Source organism: Narcine bancroftii, chromosome 1 (assembly GCF_036971445.1).
Source record: "Narcine bancroftii isolate sNarBan1 chromosome 1, sNarBan1.hap1, whole genome shotgun sequence".
NCBI lineage: Eukaryota > Metazoa > Chordata > Chondrichthyes > Torpediniformes > Narcinidae > Narcine > Narcine bancroftii.
The window spans coordinates 378479448-378492394 of record NC_091469.1 but is presented as its reverse complement, the minus strand read 5'-3'; the positions used below and the strand labels follow the sequence as shown (position 1 = coordinate 378492394).

Genomic DNA, 12947 nt, shown 5'->3' with positions numbered 1-12947 from the left:
AGCCACCAATAGTTCTTCAGCTTGGAGGGAGCCAGGTGGATCTGTGGGGATTTCATCAGATTTACATTGCTCTACTGTAGATGAGGTCACAAAATGTGGGGATCAGGAACAGAATTATAATAATTATAGAGTAAAGGCATGGTTTTACTTTTGCTTGATGTTTTAAAATGTTTGCTAGCATTTGCCACCAAATCTGTGATCTGATGATCACATTTTCCTACATTTTAACAATATGTTTGATAGCAAGATCAATCATTTTTGCATCCTCTGGTGGTTTTAATTATTTAAATAACATTGACCAATTCTGCTAGTCCAGGTAGAATTTGCACTGACCAAAGTAAATAATAATTTTGAAAATAATAGCCAAGAAATAGGAGCTGAGTGCAGGCAACGTGCCCCCTTGAGGAGGCTGTGAAGCGGTATCCCTATAATGGTTGTAAGTTTCAGAAGGTAGAGAGGGTGTGGATTCAGAGAATGCTATGGTTTGCTGCTCTCTATGCTGTCTAGCAAGATTTGATATGTTTGAAAATGGTGAGCTGTGAAATCTTCCATTGTTAACTTTACCAGCTGAGGAAACCCACGACATCATCCAGCAGGTAGAATTGCAGAGGCCTGATCATAATTTCTTTTTTACCTTTATCAGCAGGTAAAGAGATCACAAGAAATTGAGCCAACATCAGGGAAGAATTCATAAGTATTTGGAGATGACACAAAAAAGCGAGTGACCAATTTGAAAACTTACATTAAAATGGCACAAAATGCATGAAAATACAGGTTGTTCTAAAAGAGATCTAGATGGCTGAGAGGTCATTACTATTCAAGACAGTGTAAGTGGTTGGTGGACCATTGGAAGCAGTTTGAATGTGCAAATTTAAAAGCTGAGTTTGAATGCAATCTTTGCCATGTGTTGAAGAGTAGAGATGCAGCCCTCTGAACCTCTAGTTATCTCAGTGATTACTGCTGGTGCGTTGTATCCTGGGTCTCCATTCTGCACAGCCTGGATGAGGTTATGGTAGGTCAGACAATGAGTAGAGATTTGATAGAGGCATACAAAATTATGATGGGTACAGAGAGAATAAATTCAAACAGGCTTTTTACACTGAGGTTAGGTAGAATAAGAACTAGAGGACATGGGTGAGATTTTAAAGGGAACATTGGGGGAACTTCTTCACACAGTGGCGAGAACATGGAATGAGCTGGGAACTAAAGAGCTGAACACAGACTTGATTTCGACGTTTAAGAAAAAGTCGAATAGGTACATGGAGAGATGTGATCTGGGTGTAGATTACTGAGACTAATGCAGTCTGTGTTCAGCCCAAACTGGATGGGCTGAAGGTCTGGTTTCTGTGCTGTTGTGTTCTATGATGTACATTTTTGGAAAAGTATTCCTCTACCTGCTAATTTCTACATTGTTTTCTTTACATCTTAAGTGGCAGTTGAGAGCACTGGCCTCAGGGAAGGCTGATGGAATTGGACAACCTGCCATTTGTAGTAAAGAAGACCTGTGCTGTAGAATTACCTGTCCCTCTACCCACATTTTTTCAGGTACAGTTGTAACACCAGCATCCACAGGACAATGTGGAAATATGTCCTGTTCACAAAACACAGGACAATTATCACCCAGTCATCTACTCTAACATCAACAAAGAGATGAAAGATGTTGTTGAGAGTGTAAGCACTGGGTGGATTGGTAGTGGAGGGAGCGAATGTTTTAGGGAGGTGGATGGATTGCCATTCAAGTTGGTTGTTTATATGTCCTCCTCTCTGCCTTCTGCAGTGACTGCTCCCTCTGCTCTCCATGGCTCCCTTATCCACTCCTCCCTTCCTACCAATCATCCCCTTGGCACATACCTTTGTGACTGCAGAAAATGCTCTGCCTGCACCCACACCACCATTTGGGGCCCCAAACAGTCCTTCCAAGTGAAGCAGCATTTAATTTGTGAATCTGCAGGGGTCATCTTCTGCATCCAGTATTCCCATTGTGGTCTCCTCTATATCGTAGAGACTGGACGGAGACTGGGAGATCACTTGGTTCAGCACCTCATGCCACCACAATGGCATGCATCTCCCAGTGGTCACATATTTCAATTCTCCATCCAATCTCTTGCTGACTTGTCTCTCCATGGTCTCGTGAACTGCTAGACTGAGGACCCCCAAAACCACAAAATGGAGGAACAACACCTCATCTGCCTGGGTACCCTCCAAACGGATGGCATTAACATAAACATATCTGATTTCTGATAATCCACCCCCCTCCCCCCCTCTCTCTTACTTTCACCACCTAAAATCTCTATCTCTCTCACTACACACAATCTTTCTCCCCCTCAACCTCTCTCACCACACACAATCTCTCTCAGCCCCCTCACCATGCACAATCTCTCTCTCTCTCTCTCTCTCTCTCTCTCACACACCATAGATGCAATCTCTCTCACCACACTCAATCTAACTTGTCACCCTTTCTCACCACACATAATCTCACTCTCTCACCACACACAATCTGTCACCCTTTCTCACCACGCACAATCTCTCTCACCCTCTCTTACCACGCACAGTCTCTCTTACCACACGCAGTCTCTCTTAACCACGCATGCTCTCTCTCTCTCTCTCTCACTCACTCACCATACAGGTTTTCTGCTTATTCCTTGAAGAAGGCCTCAGGCCTCAGGTACTACATCGGTAATGTAGTACATCTCTAGCCCCTATATACACTGTGAGACTGGTCAAGTTCCTCCAGCATTTCTGTGTGTCTTTTACTACGATCACCGTATCTGCAGACTTTTTGTTTCAGTCAAGTTGGTTGCTTTGCCTTGATGGCTGAATGTAACTTGAGTGGAATCTTGCAGCAATGCTGCCTACACCCCCATTTGCCAAAATAGCCTAGCTATTTATCTTTTGGTTATGACCTCACCTGACAGAATCAGTGATCTATATAGACTTTGACCTTCTCCCAAAATGAAATGAGATTACAATTGCCCTTCACAGTGGCCAGTCATGCTACTCTTTTACGGATGGGTTGTAAACTGATGTTGAGTTCTGTATGGTACTGATGTTGAGTTCTGTATGGTACTGATGAAATCCATGGGGATAGTTACTGTATTACTGCTCCATGCTAAGTCATTAACAAACTTAATGCTGAGCCCTGGGGAGCACCATGTAACATTGTATTAAAAAGGAAAAATGTCATGGTGTGGTGGTACGCCAATAGGCAGGCGAACTGGCCCTGCTTGTCATGCATGTGGCGGGGCAGCCAGCCAAAATGGCGCCATCAAGGGTTTCCTCCCGACCTTGGCACCAGGCTCAGAAGGCCGTGCTTGGTGACTCACATGATGCCCCAGTGATGTTGGGGTCCCTCAGCGCGGTTCTCAGCCAGGCAGCCTGCAATAAATCAGTTTTGCTCACTAAACTCAACCTGTTTGGTGTGCGATCCTTCAGTTAGCAGTGTAGCCGCCAGTACAATTGGTGACCCCAACAGGTACAAACATCTTTAATCCCGACATGAATGACTGTTTGATCAACGCTATAGCCATCAAGCTTCCTGACTTCTGGGTTCAGGAGCCGGAGACCTGGTTCAGCCACACAGAGGCTCAGTTTCACCTCTGCCAGATTTTATCGGATTCGACCAAGTTCTGCCATGTGGTCGCCACCCTGGACCAGGCCACCGCCAAACGAGTGCTGCACCTCGTTCAGCACCCTCCCACAGAAGATAATTACGGGACCATCAAACGGATGCTCACCGGTTCCCTAGGCCTCTCCAGGTGCCAGCATGCAGCTCGGATGCTGCGCCTCGATGCCTTGGGGGACAGAACTCCAATTGAGTTGATGGACAAAATGCTCGCACTCATGGGTGATTACACCAACTGCCCACTCTTTGAGCGCATCTTTGACTCTCTGCCTGAAGACATCTGGTCGTTGATGTCCCAGGAGAGCTTCGTTCACCCTAGGAAGGTCGCTCAAAAGGCTCAGGAGCTATAGCTCAAACGATTCCCGGAGGGCTCAGCAGTCCAGCAGGTTATGAGTCATGGGCACGACCACGCCAAGCCCTCCTCTAGCACTGCGGAGGAACACCCGGCCCCTGCAGGGGCCTCAAAGAGCATAGCCAGAAGCAAGCCATCCACTTCAGGCCTCTGCTTCTTAAACCAGCGCTGGGGAGCCAAGGCTCAGAAATGTCGTCAGCCCTGCTCGGTCCAGGGAAACGAGCAGCCCAGCCACTGTTGATGGCTGTGGCAGCTGGCCAACAAGACAGCCTTCTCTACCTGCGGGATTCAGTTAGCGGCCGGCGCTTCCTCGTCAACACTAGGGCCGAGATCAGCGTCATTCCAGCCACAGCCATCTAGTCCTGGAATCGACCTTGAGGACCTCCCCTCTGTGCAGCCAATTCGACGACGGAGATCCGAATGTATGGAGACAAGATCTTCCACTTCCGGATCGGCCAGCGGAAGTTCTCGTGGAGGTTCATCATTTTGTCCCTCCCAACCGCCATTCTGGGTGTTGACTTTCTCCTCGCCCACGGACTTCTGGTCGACATTCGAGGTAGGCGACTGGTAGATGTCCGTACTTTACAATCCATTCGCGTCAACGCCTCCCGCACAGAGCAACCGCAGATGGCCACAGTCAGCACGTCCAAGGACAAGTTTCAGTATATCCTGGACGAGTTCCCGTCCCTCCTCAAGCCGCAGTTCTGCACTGCCTCACCATGCCACGGGGTGTTTCATTACCTCCCCACCCAAGGTCTGCTGGTCCACGCCAAAGCTCCAGATAGTGAAGGAAGAGTTCCCGCATCTGCAGGAGCTGGGGATCATTCGACACTCCGACAGTCCTTGGGCCTCACCACTCCACCTGGTCCCGAAAGCCACCTCCCCTGTGGAGATCATCGACGGCTTAATGACGCGACAGTACCTGACCATTACCCGATCCCTCACATCCAGGACTTTACGGCCAACCTGCATGGCGTGAGGGTATTCTCCAAGGTCGACCTGGTGTGCGGGAATCACCAAATCCCGGTGCACCCCGAGGACATACCAAAAACGGCATGCCGTTCGGGCTCAAGAATGCCGCCCAGACCTTCCAGCGCCTCATGGACACAGTGGACAGGGATTTGAATTTGGGATTCATTTACCTGGATGACATCCTTGTCGCCAGCAGAGACCGGGCACAACACAAGTCTCACCCGCACCCCCTCTTTTCCCGACTGGCTGACTTCGGCCCAACGATCAATATGGCCGAGTGCCAGTTTGGGAAAGAGTTCATTCAGTTCCTGGGCCATACTATCACAGCCGAAGGAGCTACACCTGCCGCTACGAAGGTTGCTGCAGTCAGGGAGTTCCCATAGTTCCAATGCCCGGACAACCTCAAGGGGCTCTAGGAGTTTGCGGGTATGGTCAATTTCTATAACCCCTTCATTCCAGGCGCTGCGCGCATCATGTAGCTGCTCTTCGCCCTCAGCACGGCCAAAAACAAGACACTCACCTGGACTCCAGAGGCCAGTAGGGCATTCAAAGCCATGAAAGATCCCCTGGTGAAGGCTACCCTGCTCGCCCATCCACGTACCAACCTGCATATGGCTCTCCGTCGATGCTTCTGCCACAGCAATCGGTGCCATCCTGGAGCAGCAGGTGAACGGACAGTGAAAACCACTGGCATTCTTTAGCTGACTTCTTCACCCGCCAGAGCGCAAGGATAGCGCTTTCGATGGTGAGTTGCTGGGCATGTACCTGGCGGTGTGTTATTTCTGCTATTTCTTGGAGGGGAGGCCTTTCACCATTTTTACCGACCACAAACACCTCACTCAGGCGCTCGCTAAGGCAAGAGATCCCTGGTCGGCTTGCCAAAAGCGTCACCTCTCCTTAGTGTCGGAGTTCACCACCGACATTCGGCACAAGACGAGGAAAGACAACGTGGTCGCCGATGGACTCTCACGACTGGCCATTTGCGCTCTGACACCCAGCCACGACTTCGACCAGCTCGCCCGGGACCAGAAGTCTGACAAGGAAACGAGGGCCTTCAGGACTGCCATCACGGGCCTGTGGTTCCAGGAACTCCTGACTCCTCACAGTGAGGGCACCGTCCTGTGCGATGTCTCCATGGGCACCCCGCATCTAGTGGTTCCCCAGCAGTGGTGCAGGCAAGTCTTCCACCATATCCATGACCTTTCCCACCCTTTCATCAGGTCCACTGTCCGTATGGTGGCAGAACATTTCGTCTGGCATGGGCTTCGGAAGCAGATTGCGGACTGGGCCAGAACCTGCACCCATTGCCAGCTTTCCAAGGTACACAGGCATACCAGAGTGCCCGTACAAGATTTTGAACGCGTCCGGGAACAGTTCAGCCACATACATGTGGAAATCGTTGGACCCTTACCCGTTTCCCGAGGTAACCGTTACCTTTTCATAGTGTTAGATCGCACCACTCGTTGGCCCGAGGTGATCTCGATGCCAGATGCCTCCACGGACTCTTGCTCCCAAGTGCTTTTGAACAGTTAGGTTGCCCGGTTTGGTGCCCCGAACCACCTCACCAGGGACCGGGGCGCCCAGTTCACCTCTGCGCTCTGGGCACAGCTTGCCAACAGGCTGGGGATCGAGCTACATCACACCACAGCCTATCACCCACAGGCCAATGGGCTAGTCGAGCGATTGGACTGCCATCTTAAGTCGGCACTGATGGCCTGCCTCACCGGCCCCGACTGGGTGGACGAGCTGCTCACCACCCAAAGAAGACCTACAGGCGTCATCAGCTGAGCTGGTCTATGGTGCACTGCCCCTACCCGGTGAGTTCGTCAGCGCACCTCACAACCCCTAGCAGTCACCGCACGGTCTACGTCCCCACCTCCGGGCCCAGTTGGACTCCTTCACACCCCCACTGCCGCCCAGACACGCACACGGGCACGTCCCCAGAGAGCTGTATTCCGCAGAGTACGTTTTTTTTTATCAGACGGGGCCTGTCCACAGCACCTCTACAAAGACCATATGAAAGGCCGTACAAAATTGTCCAGCATTCAGGATTCACTTTCACACTGGACATCGATGGTAAGAGGGAACTGTTTACGGTGGACAGGTTAAAGCCAGCCCACCTCGACCCCAGCAAGCCAGTAGTTGTGGCCCAACCTAAGAAGCAGGGTGACCTGGCAAAAAAGGACATTGGTGCCAGTTCTGGGGGGGAGGGGGGAGAGTGTGGCAGTACGCCATTAGGCAGGCGAACCGGCCCCGCTTGTCACGCACGTGTGGCGGGGCAGCCACCCAAAATGGTGCCGTCGGGGGTTTCCTCCCGATCTCGGCACTGGGCTCAGAAGCCCGCGCTTGGCGATCCATGTGACGCCCCAGTGACGTCGGGGCCCCCCAGCGCGGCTTTCAGCCTGGTCCAGGCTGCGAGTACAAGACCAGCCAGGCAGTCTGCAATAAATCAGTTTTGCTCACTGAACTCAACCCGTCTGGTTGTGCGATCCTTCAGTTAGCAGTGTAGCCGCCGCTGTAATGATTTGTATCTTTCACATTCCTCTATTAAATTGATTGTTGCAATGTCATTGTACATGATAGTAGGTGAATGAGAGTAATTTCAGCAATCAATGACAATGAGACCAGTAGGTTATAATAATCATTACCAGGAATAGAGAAATTTGGACTGTTGACTTCGGGCTCTTATATTTTCTTCATCTATGAACAGCTGTGTTGAAGCCCAGAGGATGAAGGAGCTCCTTTGCATTGTAAATTCATTGGCCATTGTTCTAAATATCCTAAAATTGAATGAATATAATTGAGCACTTCCTTCATTTAAGATTATTTTTCTCCAAGGAGAATGTGAAACCTGGTTATTTCTAGGAAGTTGAAAATTGTAATGAGCAACAGTAAAAATAAACTGCTGAGATGTTTGTGATTTATAGTGAGCAAGACACCGTTGTAAATGGGTGTCGTTGGTTCCTGCAGTGCAGTATTAATTTGGTAAAAATGTAGTGTTCAGGTTCTTTTTATTTCTTGCACCTTGCACTGTTTCTCCCTCTTCTCTTCCCCGTTCAGTAACCACCAAATGAAGCTCCCTGGAATGCACTACCATGACTTCTGACAGTATTCACTACCTCTCACAAAGCAGTTTACATGTGTGCTGGCAGACTATGATCACAGCTGCGCATCATCCTACCTTAATTTGCTTCCCCATGTCTTAATTGCCGACAGGTGGCTCCTCATTTATTTGTCCAACTATCAGACTTGGCACAAGGTAGACAAAGGGACCATGCAGCTGCCTTTGTTGACTGGACACCAGTGGGCAGGGTTTAGACTTTCAAGTCCCTAGGAGCCAATGTATGGGAGGAATTCTCCTGGAACCAGCACATCGAGGCTATGGTAAAGAAAGGACATCAATGCCTCTACTTTGTAAGAACTCTTAGGGGATTTGGCATATCAATCGAACTTCCACAGGGTTACTGTGGAAAGTGTAGTGTCTGGTTGCATCACAGCCTGGTTTGGCCAGGAAAGCAGAAAGCTCCAGGAATGGAAAACCTAGCCAAGTCTGTCATGGGCACTGACCTCCCATCATTAAAGATGTTTTACATGAGTCATTGCCTGAAAAAGGCAACCAACATCATGAAGGGCTCCCAACACTCTGGCCATGATCTCTTCTTTCTGCTACCTTCTGGTAGAAAGTACAGAAACCTGAAGTCCTGCATATCTGGGTCCAATGACAGTTTTATTTTTTCCCCAACACTTTTTTAACCTCTCCAAACTACCCTAATCATAAACTACTTTGGAACCATAAAAGATCTGTTTGCACAATTGAACCATCATTTGTTTTCTTGCACTGACTTCAACTGTGAATATTTATGTTTTTGGTCTCATGGCATTGTGTGGTGATTTCTACTATTGTAATCGATATGCATAATGTGCCTTTGTGGCTGAAGCAAGTAACAATTTTGGTGGAGTACACAAAAGTGCTGGAGAGACTCAGCAGGTCACTCAGAGGAAGTTGAAGGCAGTCGACATTTCGGCACTGAGCTCTTCACTCCTGATGAAGGGCTCAGGACTAAAATGTTGACTGTCTTTTATTTCCTCTGGATGCTGTGTGACTTGCTGAGTTTCTCCTGCACTTTTTTTTTGTACATTGCAATAGGCCCCAGCATCTGCAGATTTTCTTGTAGACTCATCTCATCTTTGGGTAAAGGTATTGTTATGCAATGATTTATGCCCTTGTACAAGAGAAACCTGTTTGTTCAGTAACTAGACTTGTACAACAAGTAATTTGTGACCAAAATCATCCCCCTTCATTGGGATATAGTTTTGTTCAATCACTGCAATCCCTAGCAGAAGGTTACAGCCATTTGATTTTTCCTGTGTGATGGCCTTGAGGCGCCAGTCCAACCAAATATGCAACAGGATTAGAGCTACTTTCAAATTACATAATGGCACAAAGTATATAAATCTACAGAAGTGTCTGCCAAAACATTGCTCTAAAGTGCATATAATTTTAGCTAAATACACTGGTTTGTCAATCTTGGAATTTTGCACCTGCCATTTTGACTGAGTTACCACCATCCCGAGAGAGATAACATGAGAAAATAATAGCAGGAGTAAACCACTGGCCTTCAAATCTGCCTTGCCATTCAATATGATCACATCACCCATGTTATTGGGAGGCATGGGTTTCAATGGCCAGAAATGGCTTCTACTGTGTTGTAAATCTCATTTGCCTCAAGCTTGATTTCTCTTTTATACCAATTCAAAAAGCATCTCAATTCTTTAATCTTTCATAAAATATATTTACCTCCATTCAACAGCTTTACGTATATCCTCTGTTTTCATTAGTATTTTCTTTGCTTGCTGCAAGAACTAATTATGAACAACTCAGCTCAAATTAAGTCAGGCCTGAAAACAAGCCTAAAATGTTTGGTAGTTCTTGGTTCCTGCTTAGGCTTTGGTCAATGAGAGGTTCCCTGAGGACAAGTAAGAATTCGTCATGAAGGGAATTCAGTATCTCTATAAGCTTGCTATTTTGCATATCTGCCATTGGTACAGTCAGATTTTGTTTTGATAATCTCTTGGCCACTTCCATGCTGGACAAAGCAGAATCTATTCCTGTCAAAAAAAAACCAAGCCTATGACTTGGATGAGATCCCTTGTATAAGAAGTGAGCAGGAGTAAATAATTGAACTTAAAAAGTTTAATGTTTATTATCATTTGACTGCACATACTGTATGCTCCGGACTATGGAACATGCCTATGCATAATAAATATCAGGTATATGTACAAAGATATATAAACAAAATATATATACTGTACATATTTCAGTGGAAAAAATTTACAGGATACCTTTGAGCCCGAGGGAAGATTTCTCAGTCTGGCAGTCCTATACCACCCCCTTCCCCCCCTCCCCTACTTCCCCTCCCATTGGTAGTGGGTCATAGATGCTGTGTGCTGAATAAAAGGGGTCATCAATAATTCTTTGAACTCTATTTAACCAACGCTCCTGGTGAATGTTGTCAATAGAGGAAAGGGATAAGCTACAGTATAATGTTGTCATTTACAGGATGCTAATCATTAATTTACTCCCAGTTTATATCATCCTTCTCTTCCTCAGTGATTCAAGTTTTAATTATGAATGAAAAATACATTTTCACCAAAAAATATTATTGCTCATGGATAGAATCCTCCCCATTTTTTTATTTTAATCTTGTGTTGCTGGCAATAAGGTAAACATTATTTTGATCTAAAGAAATATTGGAAATTGAAATTTAACTTGCATATCTGCTTAGTTGAATGCAATCTCTGTTTTTCTCCTTCCTCCAGTTTCAATGTGGATATGTGTTGGAGTAGTCTGGAAGGTTATGTTTGAACAGTTGATGACGATGAGACTCAATGGCACAGAACTCCCCATATTTAGTTATTGATGTGTGCTTGTGACTGGAAGAGGGTGAGAGCACTTTCCTCTTCTGACACTCCATTCCAGTTGGCCATAAAGTCATGTGACTATTTGGAGATTTAAATATAGCTACTTTTTCTCTGCTTGTAAAACATTATCTTTTGCTTAACTAAATCTGTTGGCAATTTTTAAGGATTTTGTAGGTGAAGGAATGAATGAGGTGAATCTGGACCTGAAGGTGATTGATGATGGAGGAGTCACGTGATGGAGTAGTGGCCGGTAGGGGAACTCCAGCCCTCTCCAGAAAAGTTTAAAAAAAAGATAGAGAAAAGCAAAGGCACAAACTTAAAAACCAAAACAAAGTGAAAGTAAAAGTGTGAAGAAAGTGGCAGCGAAGAAAGAAAAACCAAAAACAACGGGAAGAAAAGAAGAAGGAAAGACATCGGAAGAAGAAGGTGAAGGCCTTACCTGTCCGAAGAGGCCCGCCGCGGAGAGAGAGGCCCGCTCCCACAGGTCAGTGGAGGTCCCGGGCTCGGGACTACAAAAATGGCTCGTAGAGCCGAGTAAAAGTGTGCAACCGCGCATGCGCATGAAAAAAAACACACTGACGGGAGGGGGGAACAGCTGCGGAGTCGATCTCCACAGCTGAAAGAGACACCTGCAGCACATCAGCAGGTGCAGGACACAGACAATAACGACAACAAGAAAGAAGAGGGTAAAAAGAAAACAAGGAAACAACAGATGCTCAACCCAGAAGAAGAAGAAGAACAAAGAAGTGGAAGAAGAAGAGAAAAGCAAGACAATGGATGAATCTTTTTTTAAAGAATATATGGAATCAGTGAAAGAATGGCAATTACAAGAATTTGATGAGATAAAAAGAAGAATTAAGAATGCAGAAGAAAGAATGAATAAAATGGAAGTGGCCATATCAGAATTGGCAAAAAGAGTGGAAAATATGGAAAAACGAGAAACATTTGTAGATATGGAAGTAAAAGACTTAAAAGAGAAATTAGAAGAATCTAATAAAAAAGCTAAAGAAGGCACAGGAGCTGTTAGCTCAGAAGATAGATATAATAGAAAACTATAATAGAAGAAATAATATAAAGATAGTGGGCCTTAAGGAAGATGAAGAAGGCAAGAATATGAGAGAATTTATAAAAGATGGATCCCCAGGGTCCTGGGAAGACCAGAATTACAGGAAGAAATGGAAATAGAGAGGGCACATAGAACTTTAGCACCGAAACCACAACTGCAGCAAAAGCCAAGATCCATTTTAGTAAAATTCTTAAGATATACAACAAGAGAAAATATATTGGAGAAAGCAATGAAGAAAGTAAGAGAGGACAAAAAGCCACTGGAATATAAAGGTCAAAAAATTTTTTTCTATCCAGACATAAGTTTTGAACTCCTGAAGAAGAGGAAGGAGTTCAATACAGCGAAAATGATCTTATGGAAAAAAGGATATAAATTTATGTTAAGGTACCCAGCGGTACTTAAAATAATTATTCCAGGGCAACAAAACAGACTATTCTCGGATCCAGAGGAAGCAAGGAAATTTGCAGAACAACTATAAAATAAGCAGAGAGATGAAGACATGTAATAAGAGTAAAAATGACCACGATCTATATGTATGTGTGTAAAGGGGTATATGTGTGTGTGTGTATATATATATATATATATAAATATAAATATATATATACAGTGAGCCCACCTCACTGACAAAAGGCAAAGGAGGAAAAACCCAACACCCAACCCCAACCAACCAATTTTCCCTTGCAACCGCTGCAATCGTGTCTGCCTGTCCCGCATCGGACTTGTCAGCCACAAACGAGCCTGCAGCTGACGTGGACTTTTTACCCCCTCCATAAATCTTCGTCCGCGAAGCCAAGCCAAAGAAAAAAAAAAAAAATATATATATATATATATATAGTGTGCATACATGAATGTATCCGTATTAGAGAAAAATATATATAGACAAGAATTAATAAGGGAGGGAAATGTAATAGAGGGATTAAGGAGGGAATTAAAAGAGTGACCTTTGTTACATATGAAAATTGAAATCTTTTCTGGGGGGGCTGGGTGGGGAGGAGTTACGGTCACTGCAAAAT

At 45.8% G+C, this 12947-nt stretch overlaps 1 protein-coding gene across 7 annotated transcripts in view; it reads left to right on the top strand.

Moving 5' to 3' along the window:
- The window catches only part of jarid2b (jumonji and AT-rich interaction domain containing 2b), a 384803-nt gene that overhangs the window by 258715 nt on the left and 113141 nt on the right, over nt 1-12947 (top strand). Inside the window, exon 1 of one of the 7 annotated variants that reach the window (XM_069913426.1) lies at nt 10766-10890. The exons of the other annotated variants lie outside the window; for them this stretch is intronic. The gene's annotated coding sequence lies outside the window, so the exon portion shown is untranslated. Of the gene's footprint in view, nt 1-10765; nt 10891-12947 lie in introns of those variants that run through there. 7 annotated transcript variants of the gene reach the window in all.